Below are 9,762 nucleotides of genomic sequence, written 5' to 3'. Positions count from 1 at the left end.
CAATTAAGACTTAATTTCCGCTCTAGATTCAACAGGCCAAATACTCAAACCTACAAAAGGTACTGCCCTCGTATACTTTGGTATAGATTTATGTAATTGTTTTTTTTTTTTTTTTTTTTTTTTTTTGAATCGCCTCCACGAACTCACAACTTCTCATATGAAAGTCCAACCCGGGTGCCATTAGACTACAAGGTCTTGACTTTTTTTAAGAAAAAAAAAATACTATCTCATATGTCGAATTTTTCAAAATATATTAATTGAGAAATGGCGTAACTTTTCAAATCAAGCTTGCTTTCCATTGATTACTACCTCACATTATTTTAAATCAATTGTTATATCGTGTACCAGGACGCACAATGCATTGTGCGCCCTAAAAATCTCATGTTTTGTATGTACATAATTGTATAATAGAATACATATAAATTCCTAACATAATACACATAATCTAACATAATAAATACCAAGGATATTGTGGGTTCGAGCCTCAGTAGAGGCGCTATTGACTCTCTTTACTTCAGTAAGTTGACAAAGTAGTTATGAACAGATACTGCATTGTAATAATAACATTAAACAAAAAATCTAACATAATAAATAATTCAGTCTTAGGGCGCATAATGCATTGTAAATACACACAATACTGGATCTGGCTGGGTACAAATCGACTCGGGCCCGTTTATAGCATATCTACTAAATTTGGGCTTCAATTCCGACACAATTCACTGATTCAGTCTTAGGGCGCATAATGCATTGTAAATACACACAATACTGGATCTGGCTGGGTACAAACCGACCCGGACCCGTTTATAGCATTTTGCTAAATTTGGGCTTCAATTCCGGCACAATTCAGTCTTAGGGCGCATAATGCATTGTAAATACACACAATACTAGATCTGGCTGGGTACAAACCGACCCGGACCCGTTTATAGCATATCTGCTAAATTTGGGCTTCAATTCCGGCACAATTCAGTCTTAGGGCGCATAATGCATTGTAAACAGGGACGGAGCCAGAAATTCAGTTGTGGGGGGGGGGGGGGGATGGGGGGGGGGGGGCGAAGAAGTAGGGACAGATTAAAAAAAAAAAATCAGTAAAGGCGAAACGTTCAAACAAAAGAGATAATTAAAAAAAAACACATCTCATTATTAATATAAAAGAATGTTATATATATGTGTGTATGTATTAAATATTAAAAAGCTATTAAAAACGTGACTGTATTGAAACCATAGGAATGAGTAAAAAAAGACTGTTGAAGCCAACTATAAAAATATGTTATCATAAAGATTTGAACCCCTACACTTTATCACAACTCAACATACGCTTAACCAACTCATTTAAATCACATCTTATTAATATTTAATAGTTTTATTTTACTAATACTAATACCTATACTATATATACATAATATTACATATATACATACAAAAATTATATATGGGATGGGGGTGGGGGTGGGGGGAGGGGGTAGCAGCCCCCTGCCCCCCCTTTGGCTCCGTCCCTGATTGTAAATACACACAGGAGCGTTATGCTGTGCATCCGTATGCACCATGCATGGTGCATACAGATCCAAAAACGACGTCATTTTGACGTCTAACTTAAAACAAAAAAAAAAAAAATCAGAATTGCATAACTACACATACATAATTTCATCACATCCATAATTTCATAACTATACATCTAGAATTACATAACTACACATCCATAATTTAATAACTATAAATCCAGAATTGCATAACCACACATCCATAACTTCATAACTATACATCCAGAATTGCATAACTACACATTCATAACTTCATAACTATAAATCCAGAATTATTGCATAACTACACATCCAGAATTTCATAACTAAAAATTCAGAATGAATAAACTAAAAAATGAATAACATAATGTTGTTACTGGGAATCAAAACTGATTTTTTTTTTTTTAAGTAGGATGCGCGTTTTGATGCAAAACGACTTCATTTTTGCATCCGTGTATGATGATGCACAACATAATTTGTCGCACACACAATACTAGATCTAGCGGGGTACAAACCGACCCGGACCCGTTTATAGCATATCTGTTAAATTTAGGCTTCAATTCCGGCACAATAAGGCCTGTTGAAAAGTTAGAAAGCCCACTATGGATAAATTTACGGCCAATTTATTAAGAGAACATATTCATCATCTGGTTTCGATGTGGGAAATTGTGCGAGGGCTGGTTTGGCTTTCATGGGGAATAAAAATGGAGCAGACAACTACTGAACTACCGTGTTCTCATGGTATTTGCGTTGTATCATTGTTCACCAGAACTTAGGTATGTAGATGAAGCCTTGATTTTTATTTTTATTTTTTTTTGTGATGAAAATTATATCATTTTTGTTCACTGAATGAAATGGCAGAGACATTGCTTGAATGGAATAGCAGATATGATTGGGTTCTGCTGGCAGCGTCCACTCACACCCTTTAAGCTTTGCTTCATTTTCATTTCCATCTCACATTATATAATTTCGTAGGTTTGTATTATTTAGTTTAAATTGTGGCGGCTAAAGTTTTAGAAATGAATTGAAGTTGCTGCAGCGGTTCGAATAGACTGCTTCTGGTCGGAAAATAGTGAAGGAAGCATTATTTGGAAACCTCGGTACTTACTATATATGTAAAATTTAGCAGTTTTGATTATTTATTGAGTTTAGGGAAAATTAGGGTTGTGATTTGAGATAGATTATGCATACAGATTTTTTGTGTACAATTTGATCTTTTTATGGATAATGGATAAATAATGTAGGCAGTTTACATAGAGATAGAGGCAATTGCAATGGTGGAAGAGTATCTTAGGGTCATTACTCTCAGCTCAGTTTGAAAACCCTTCCTCAGGCTCCTTATTTTTGCACTGTATATAATAATTGGAGTCAATATAAAGATTGCCATAATGTTAACACTTCAAATCAATTTAGAAGATGAATTTTGCTGAAAGCATTGATCACCATTAAAACTATACTTTGTAGCATTTTTCTTATTTAGAGGGACATAAATATGCTCAAAGTAAAATATGTCAAGAATTTGTTTTGTGATATTTCTAGGTAAATGAAAATATTTTGGGATTATGAAGCTCAGGATTGTAGCTGCAGAAGCTGCTCAAAGGTCTTATCTCCATAGATGGTGAGATTCAAGATGACGAAATTGACAAGTTGAGTGTACTCTCAACAAGTTCCCTTGACAACACGAGTACCAGTTTTTCAATGAGTTCCAGCTCAAATTCACCCAATTTCACTAATGTGCTTCAGACCCTTCAATTGGAGGTATTCCCAATCAATAACTTGGAATAACACCTAATTATTTATGGGAAACTCAACTCAATTCAACCTTCCTTCTATTTATTTATAGTTTTTGCTCCTACACTTTCATCCATCTTGATTGTTCTGTTTCAATCTTTCTCTGTTTTATATGGCTTAGCTTGCTGATGCTTGGGCTATCTTTCTATCCACTATTTTCCACTGGTTGAATGTTATGTTGCCTTTATAGATTGGTGAATGTTTGAGATATATGCTATTGCAATTTGCAAATCAAAATTAATTTGGGCTTATCCTACCAGTCTTGAGCTGTAGACTTTACATCATGAATAATTTATAATCAAGTCTAGTTTATGGATAATTTACTTGAATAGTCTAATTGGTATTATACAATCCATAATGTTTGATTGTCGCCTTGATCGATAATAACATAACTTGGCATGTGGCACAATCTTGTTACTCTAGCATCTGCCATTTTAGCTTTTAAACTTTATTTCACTACAAGAGTTTTTTTAAAGGACTTATAAAAAAAACTGAAGCCAGTGGTAGAATCAAGATATATCTACAATTCTTCTTTCCCATATCCTTGCAGCCTTTTATCTGAACTTTCCTCTTCTTCATCTCTGGACTGAATTGTGCCTTCCACTGAGGTAAAGAACTTTGTTTCTCAGCATACTGACTTAATGCTCGTGTTACCAACCCCAACGAGCATTCCTCCTAGCTAGGCTCTTATTAAGAGAACATATTTCTCATCTGGTTTCAATGTGTTGAGTTGTGCGATGACATAGCAAAAATTGGAGCAGAGAACTGATGTTTGTACATGGTTTTTGACTGCTACGCAATAGATCAATCAACTGGTAATTAAATTATCAAATGCCAAAAATGGGAGGAATGGAGAGAGTTTACCAATGTGGAGAATTGAGTTTAATACAAGTTCTTTATTTTTCAATTTTCTAATCCTCAAATTTCCAATTTTAATGAAAATTTGATAAATTATCCACTTGATTTATTTCTTTCTTGCTTTAAAAAAAAAAAAAAAAAAAAATGACGTAGTTGTCAAGTGGCTTGTAGCTCAATGGCATCTTTGTGGCTCTTTCAAATGGAGGTCATATGTATGTATAGATTTTATTACGGTGAATTTAGACTTAAAAAAAATTGAAGGGGTCAAATGAATGGTTTTTTTTATTCATGGCTCTAGTAAGTTTGCTTTTGTTAAAACTCATTCTAATTACTAAATATTTGATTGCGATTCTAATTCCAATTTTGATACTCTAACCAATCACCCCTTAGATATTTTCTATACAATTAATTTTTAGCGGCATCAATAGCTAGAGCAATGGTACCAGCATGCTTGAAGAGGAATTGAGTTGTTGAAGGAGAGAAAACAATATAAACGAATGTGAGAAAATATTGAATCCTTTTAGGCAAATACAGTTTACATATATAATAATACTACAATGCTCTCTAAATTCTTCATTGTTTGTAAAGGGGTTTATTGGCTGTGTGGCCCCAAAAGAAAAAAAGATGGTAGTTCACTTGGGGAGCCCATCAGGCGGTAGTGGACTGAGGTTGCACAGGCCAGTTATCCTTCCACCGCAAAGAGGAGGAGGTTATCGCTGCTCTGGGAAACTATGCAATGGCTTGTTTGGCTTTCATGGGGAAAAAGTGGAGCAGACAACTATCGTGTACTCACTCATGGTTTTTGACAGCTAAGAAATTTGCGAAGCCTTGATTTTTGTTTTTGTGATGGAAATTGTATCATTTTTATTGAAGGGGGGAGGAGCTTATATGTGAAGCAGAGACATACATAGCCTGGAAGCTTTAATTTGCTTCACTGAGTGAATGGAATGGCAAAGATGATTGGGGTCTGCTGGCATATAATCTGTGCTTCCATTCAAGGTTTTGGAGCAGATATTTAGAGTGGTTATCAAGCTTGTCAAAGATATAAAGTTGCAACATCAGCATAAATATGCATGTGAGTTTAGTACTGTGTTTTTTGTTTTCAATAACTAATATATATATCCTAGACAACTAATATTCAGCAGCATCCTGAAGAGGCCTCAGCAGCAAGAACTGAGTTGTTTGAAGAAGACAAAACCATATAAAAAATAAGGAAAAATATTGAATCCTTGTAGGCAAATACAAAATACAATATTGCTTTTATTGAGGAGTCCCAATACTAAACACATTCACAAATATTCTGAATATTTGAATTTTAAAAATCATTTGAAATTTTGAATAATTTTATCTAAAATATTAAATTTGGAAAATGAAGGTAAAAAATGTTCTTGTTGCCCAAAACACTTCACACCCCCATTTAGCTCTCTAACTGTTGTAAAGGCTTTATTGGGCTGTGTGGCCCATGCTAACTTGGCCAACAGGTAAAAAGATGGTGGTTCAATTTGGGCAGTTAATCAGGCGCTAGTGGACTGAGGATGCACCGGCCCATTATCCTTCCACTGCAGAGAGGAGGAAGTTTTCGCTGTTCTATAAAGCCAGCCTCACACAATACCCTCCAATCTAAGGACGGAGAAGCCTCCGCTTTCGCCAAAACTCCTCCGTCAACTCACCGCTTGGAACGGGTGGGACAGAAGATAACACCTCAAGCCCAGCCATCAGGGCAAGCCCAACTGTTCCAGCATCTTAATGCTCCCACTCAGGTTACAGGCTCACGCTACAAAGCCCAGCAAGCAATTCTTCTGGCTAGGGACTTATTAAGAGAACATATTCTTCCTCTGGTTTTGATGTGGGATATTGTGCGAGGGCTGGTTTGGCTTTATGGGGATAAAAATGGAGCAGACAACTATCGTGTACTCATGGTTTTTGCGTTGTATCATTGTTCACCAAAACTTAGGTATTTAGATGAAGCCTTGATTTTTATTTTAATTTTGTGATGAGAATTGTATCATTTTTGTTCACTGAATGAAATGGCTGAGACATAGCTTGGAAGCTTTTTTTCCCTGAATGAAATGGCAGATATGATTGGGTTCTGCTAGCAGCGTCCACTCACACACTATACACATTGCTTCATTTTCATTTCCATCTTACACTATTTTCGTACGTTTTTATTTCCATCTTACACTATTTTCGTACGTTTTTATTTCCATCTTACACTATTTTCGTACGTTTTTATTTCCGTCTTACACTATTTTCGTACGTTTTTATTTCCGTCTTACACTATTTTCGTACGTTTTTATTTCCATCTTACACTATTTTCGTACGTTTTCATTTCCATCTTACACAATTTTGGTACATTTTTATTTCCATCTTACACTATTTTCGTACGTTTTTATTTCCATCTTACACCCTATAAGCATTGCTTCCCTGAATGGAATAGCTTGCTGATGCTTAGGCTATCTTTCTATCCACTATTGTCCACTGGTTGAATGCTATGTTGCCTTTATAGATTGGTGAATGTTTGAAATTTTGACCCTTTCCCAAAGAAAAAGGGAAAAGGGAAAAGGGAAAAGATAGGTGGTTTAATTAGGGGGGATGACCGGCCAGTTATACTGAAGCCGGCCTCATGGGGTCTTTCTGATCTGAAGGCCAAGGCACCTACATCTCTCGCCTCCACCTTCGTAGAGAAACTTCCCGTCAACCCACAACGGCCACAAGTCCAATTTTCCACAATCTTAATGCTCCCACTGGGGTTACAGGCTCGCGCTACTAAGCCCAGCAAGCGATGCTTCTAGCTAGGCGCTTATTAAGAGAACAAATTTCTCATCTGATTTCGATGTACGAATTGTGCGAGGACTTGTTTGGCCTTCATGGGAAAAAAAAGGAGCAGAGAACTATCATGCATGTACTCATGTTTATGCATGGTTTTTGCTTCACTGAATGGAAATGCAGAGATGATTGGGTTCTGCTGGCAGCATCCAATCACACCCTATATGCTTTAATTTGCTTCATCTTTATTTCCATCTCACATTATTTTCATATGTTTTTATTGTTTAGTTTAGAAATGTGTTCGATCATATATTGATAGATGCAGGCGAGGGAGGAAATGACGAAAGAGCTTCAGCTTTATTTGGAAGCCTTGGTACTATATATGTAAAATTTAGCAGTTTTGATCATTTATTGAGTTTAGGGGAAATTAGCCATTAGTGTTGTGATTTGAGATTATTAATTATATATGCATACAGATTTTTTTGTCACGCGATAGACCGGTGACATTGAATTGGTATGTTAGCTAGCATTGCAATAACCTTCCTTCCATTCATTTATGGTTTTTGCTCCTACATGTACTGCACTTTCATCCATCTTGATTGTTCAGTTCGAATCTTTCTCTCTTTTATATGCTTGCTAATGCTAAGGCGGCTATCTTTTTATTCACTATTGTCCACTGGTTGAATGTTAAAGAACTTTGTTTCTCTGCATATAATAATTATGGACTGAATTGTGTATTCCTCCGAGTTAAAGAACTTTGTTTCTCAGCATACTGAGATATAACTTGTGTTTCCATTCAAGGTTTTGAAGCAGATACTTGGAGTTACATGCTTATCAAGCTTGTCAAAGATATAAAGTTGCAGCATCGGCATAAAAATATGTGAATTTGAACACTGCAAGTGAATATTTCTATTACATGCCACCATGAAAATTGTCATATTTAATTGTTTGCAATAGGTCACCTGTCTACATGAGTATTCAGGTGTATGTGATCCTTACTCCAACATGATTGCCAGACAATACTGTGACATAGTTAAGGTAAAGAAATATGTTTTGAGTAAAATGTTACTCTACTACTCCCTCTACGCTTTCCAGATAATTAAATTCATATACTTTTTTAGTTCATTTTGCAGAAATTGGAAAATATGCTTTGAACAGTTCAACAAGTTGAAATGAACTTGAATTTTTTGACATATGCTTTATAGTTTATTAGTGTATGTGACTATGTTCTACTCAACTCCCAATTATTTGTTGTATTTTATGTGCACTTGGTATGTTATATACCCAAGTCCATATAAGTTACTGTTGTAAAGGCTTTATTGGGCTGCTAACTTGGACAACAGGTAAAAAGATGGTGGTTCAATTTAGGCAGCCCATCAGGCACTAGTGGACTGAGGATGCACCAGCCCATTATCCTTCCACTGCAGAGAGGAGGAGGTTTTCGCTGCTCTGTGAAGCCAGCCTAACGCGGCACCCTCCGATCTAAAGACAGAGAAGCCCCTGCCTTCGCTGAGACTCCTTAGTCAACTCACCACTTGGAACGGGCAGGCCAGAAGATAGCACACCAAGCCCAGCCTTCAGGGCAAGGCCAGTTGTTCCACTTTCTTAATGCTCCCACTCGGGTTACAGGCTCACGCTACCAAGCCCAGCATGAAATTCTTCTAGCTAGTGACTTATTAAGAGAACACATTCTTCATCTGGTTTCTATGTGGGATATTGTGCGAGGGCTGGTTTGGCTTTCATGGGGAAAAAAATGGAGCAGACAACTATCGTGTACTCACTCATGGTTTTTGACAGCCATTAGATTTGCGAAGCCTTTATTTTTGTTTTTGGGATGGAAATCGTATGATTTTTGTTGAAGGGGGGAGGGGCTTATATGTGAAGCCGAGACGTATATAACCTGGAAGCTTTAATTTGCTTCACTGAGTGAATGGAAAGGCAGAGGTGATTGGGTTCTGCTGGCAGCGTCCAATCACACCCTATAAGCTTTGCTTCATGAATTCATTTCCATCTCACATTATATATTTTCATTCGTTTCTATTATTTAGTTTAATTGTAGTTTGCTGATGTTTTAGAAATGAATTGAAGTTGCAGCGGCGGTTTGTATAGATTTGGTTGTGGTAGGAAAATGGTAAAGGGATGCAGTAACGGAGCAACTATGATCTCCAACATGTACTCTCTCCATCTATACACTTGGTATTTTTATTTGCATTTTATATGAAATGTGCTCGATTATATATTGATGCGGGCTTGGGAGGAAATGATGAAAGAGCGGCGGCATTATTTGGAAGCCTTGGTACTTACTATATATGTAAAATTTAGCAGTTTTGATTATTTTTTAAGTTTAGGGGAAATTAGGATTGTGATTTGAGATTATGCATACAGATTTTTTGTCATGCTACTTTGTAGTTTGTACACAATTTGATCCTTTTTATCGATAATGGATAAATAATAATGTAGGCAGTTTACCTAGAGGCAATTGTGATGGTGAAAGAGTATCGGCGAGCTCTTTCAATTGGAGGTGTTCTCAATCAGTATCTTTGAATAACGCCTAATTATTTATGGAAAATTCAACTCTCGGGCAGTTACCGTTATCCATGATTCCATGGTATGACCTTTAATTTTTTGAATTGAGGAATTGCTTGGCAAGTTTTTGTTTAGTTGTAAGTGTTTGAGTTATATATTGCTATTCTAATTACTTGGAGTCTTGAACTAAGTAATTCTAGTGGAACATATATGTTAACACTTCTATTGAACCTTCCTTCCATTCATTTATGGTTTTTGCTCCTACACTGCACTTTTATCCATCTTCATTCTTCAGTTTGAATCT

The 9,762-nt window shown here is 36.3% G+C and overlaps 1 long non-coding RNA gene across 2 annotated transcripts; it reads left to right on the top strand.

Annotated features, from left to right (window-relative positions):
• Nucleotides 1-2,199: 2,199 nt before the first annotated feature.
• Nucleotides 2,200-4,941, top strand: LOC109190439. 2 transcript variants are annotated; one of them, XR_002055696.1, is made up of 5 exons: nt 2,200-2,293; nt 2,379-2,617; nt 3,057-3,275; nt 4,583-4,665; nt 4,755-4,941. It is a non-coding gene; the product is annotated as an uncharacterized LOC109190439 (long non-coding RNA). The 2 variants fall into 2 exon arrangements; XR_002055695.1 differs by lacking the exons at nt 4,583-4,665; nt 4,755-4,941 and having other exon boundaries at nt 3,057-4,215.
• Nucleotides 4,942-9,762: the final 4,821 nt, after the last annotated feature.

Source organism: Ipomoea nil, unplaced genomic scaffold, assembly GCF_001879475.1.
Source record: "Ipomoea nil cultivar Tokyo-kokei standard unplaced genomic scaffold, Asagao_1.1 scaffold1576, whole genome shotgun sequence".
Lineage (NCBI taxonomy): Eukaryota > Viridiplantae > Streptophyta > Magnoliopsida > Solanales > Convolvulaceae > Ipomoea > Ipomoea nil.
The sequence above is the reverse complement of the archived record's forward strand: the minus strand, read 5'-3'. Positions and strand labels throughout refer to the sequence as shown.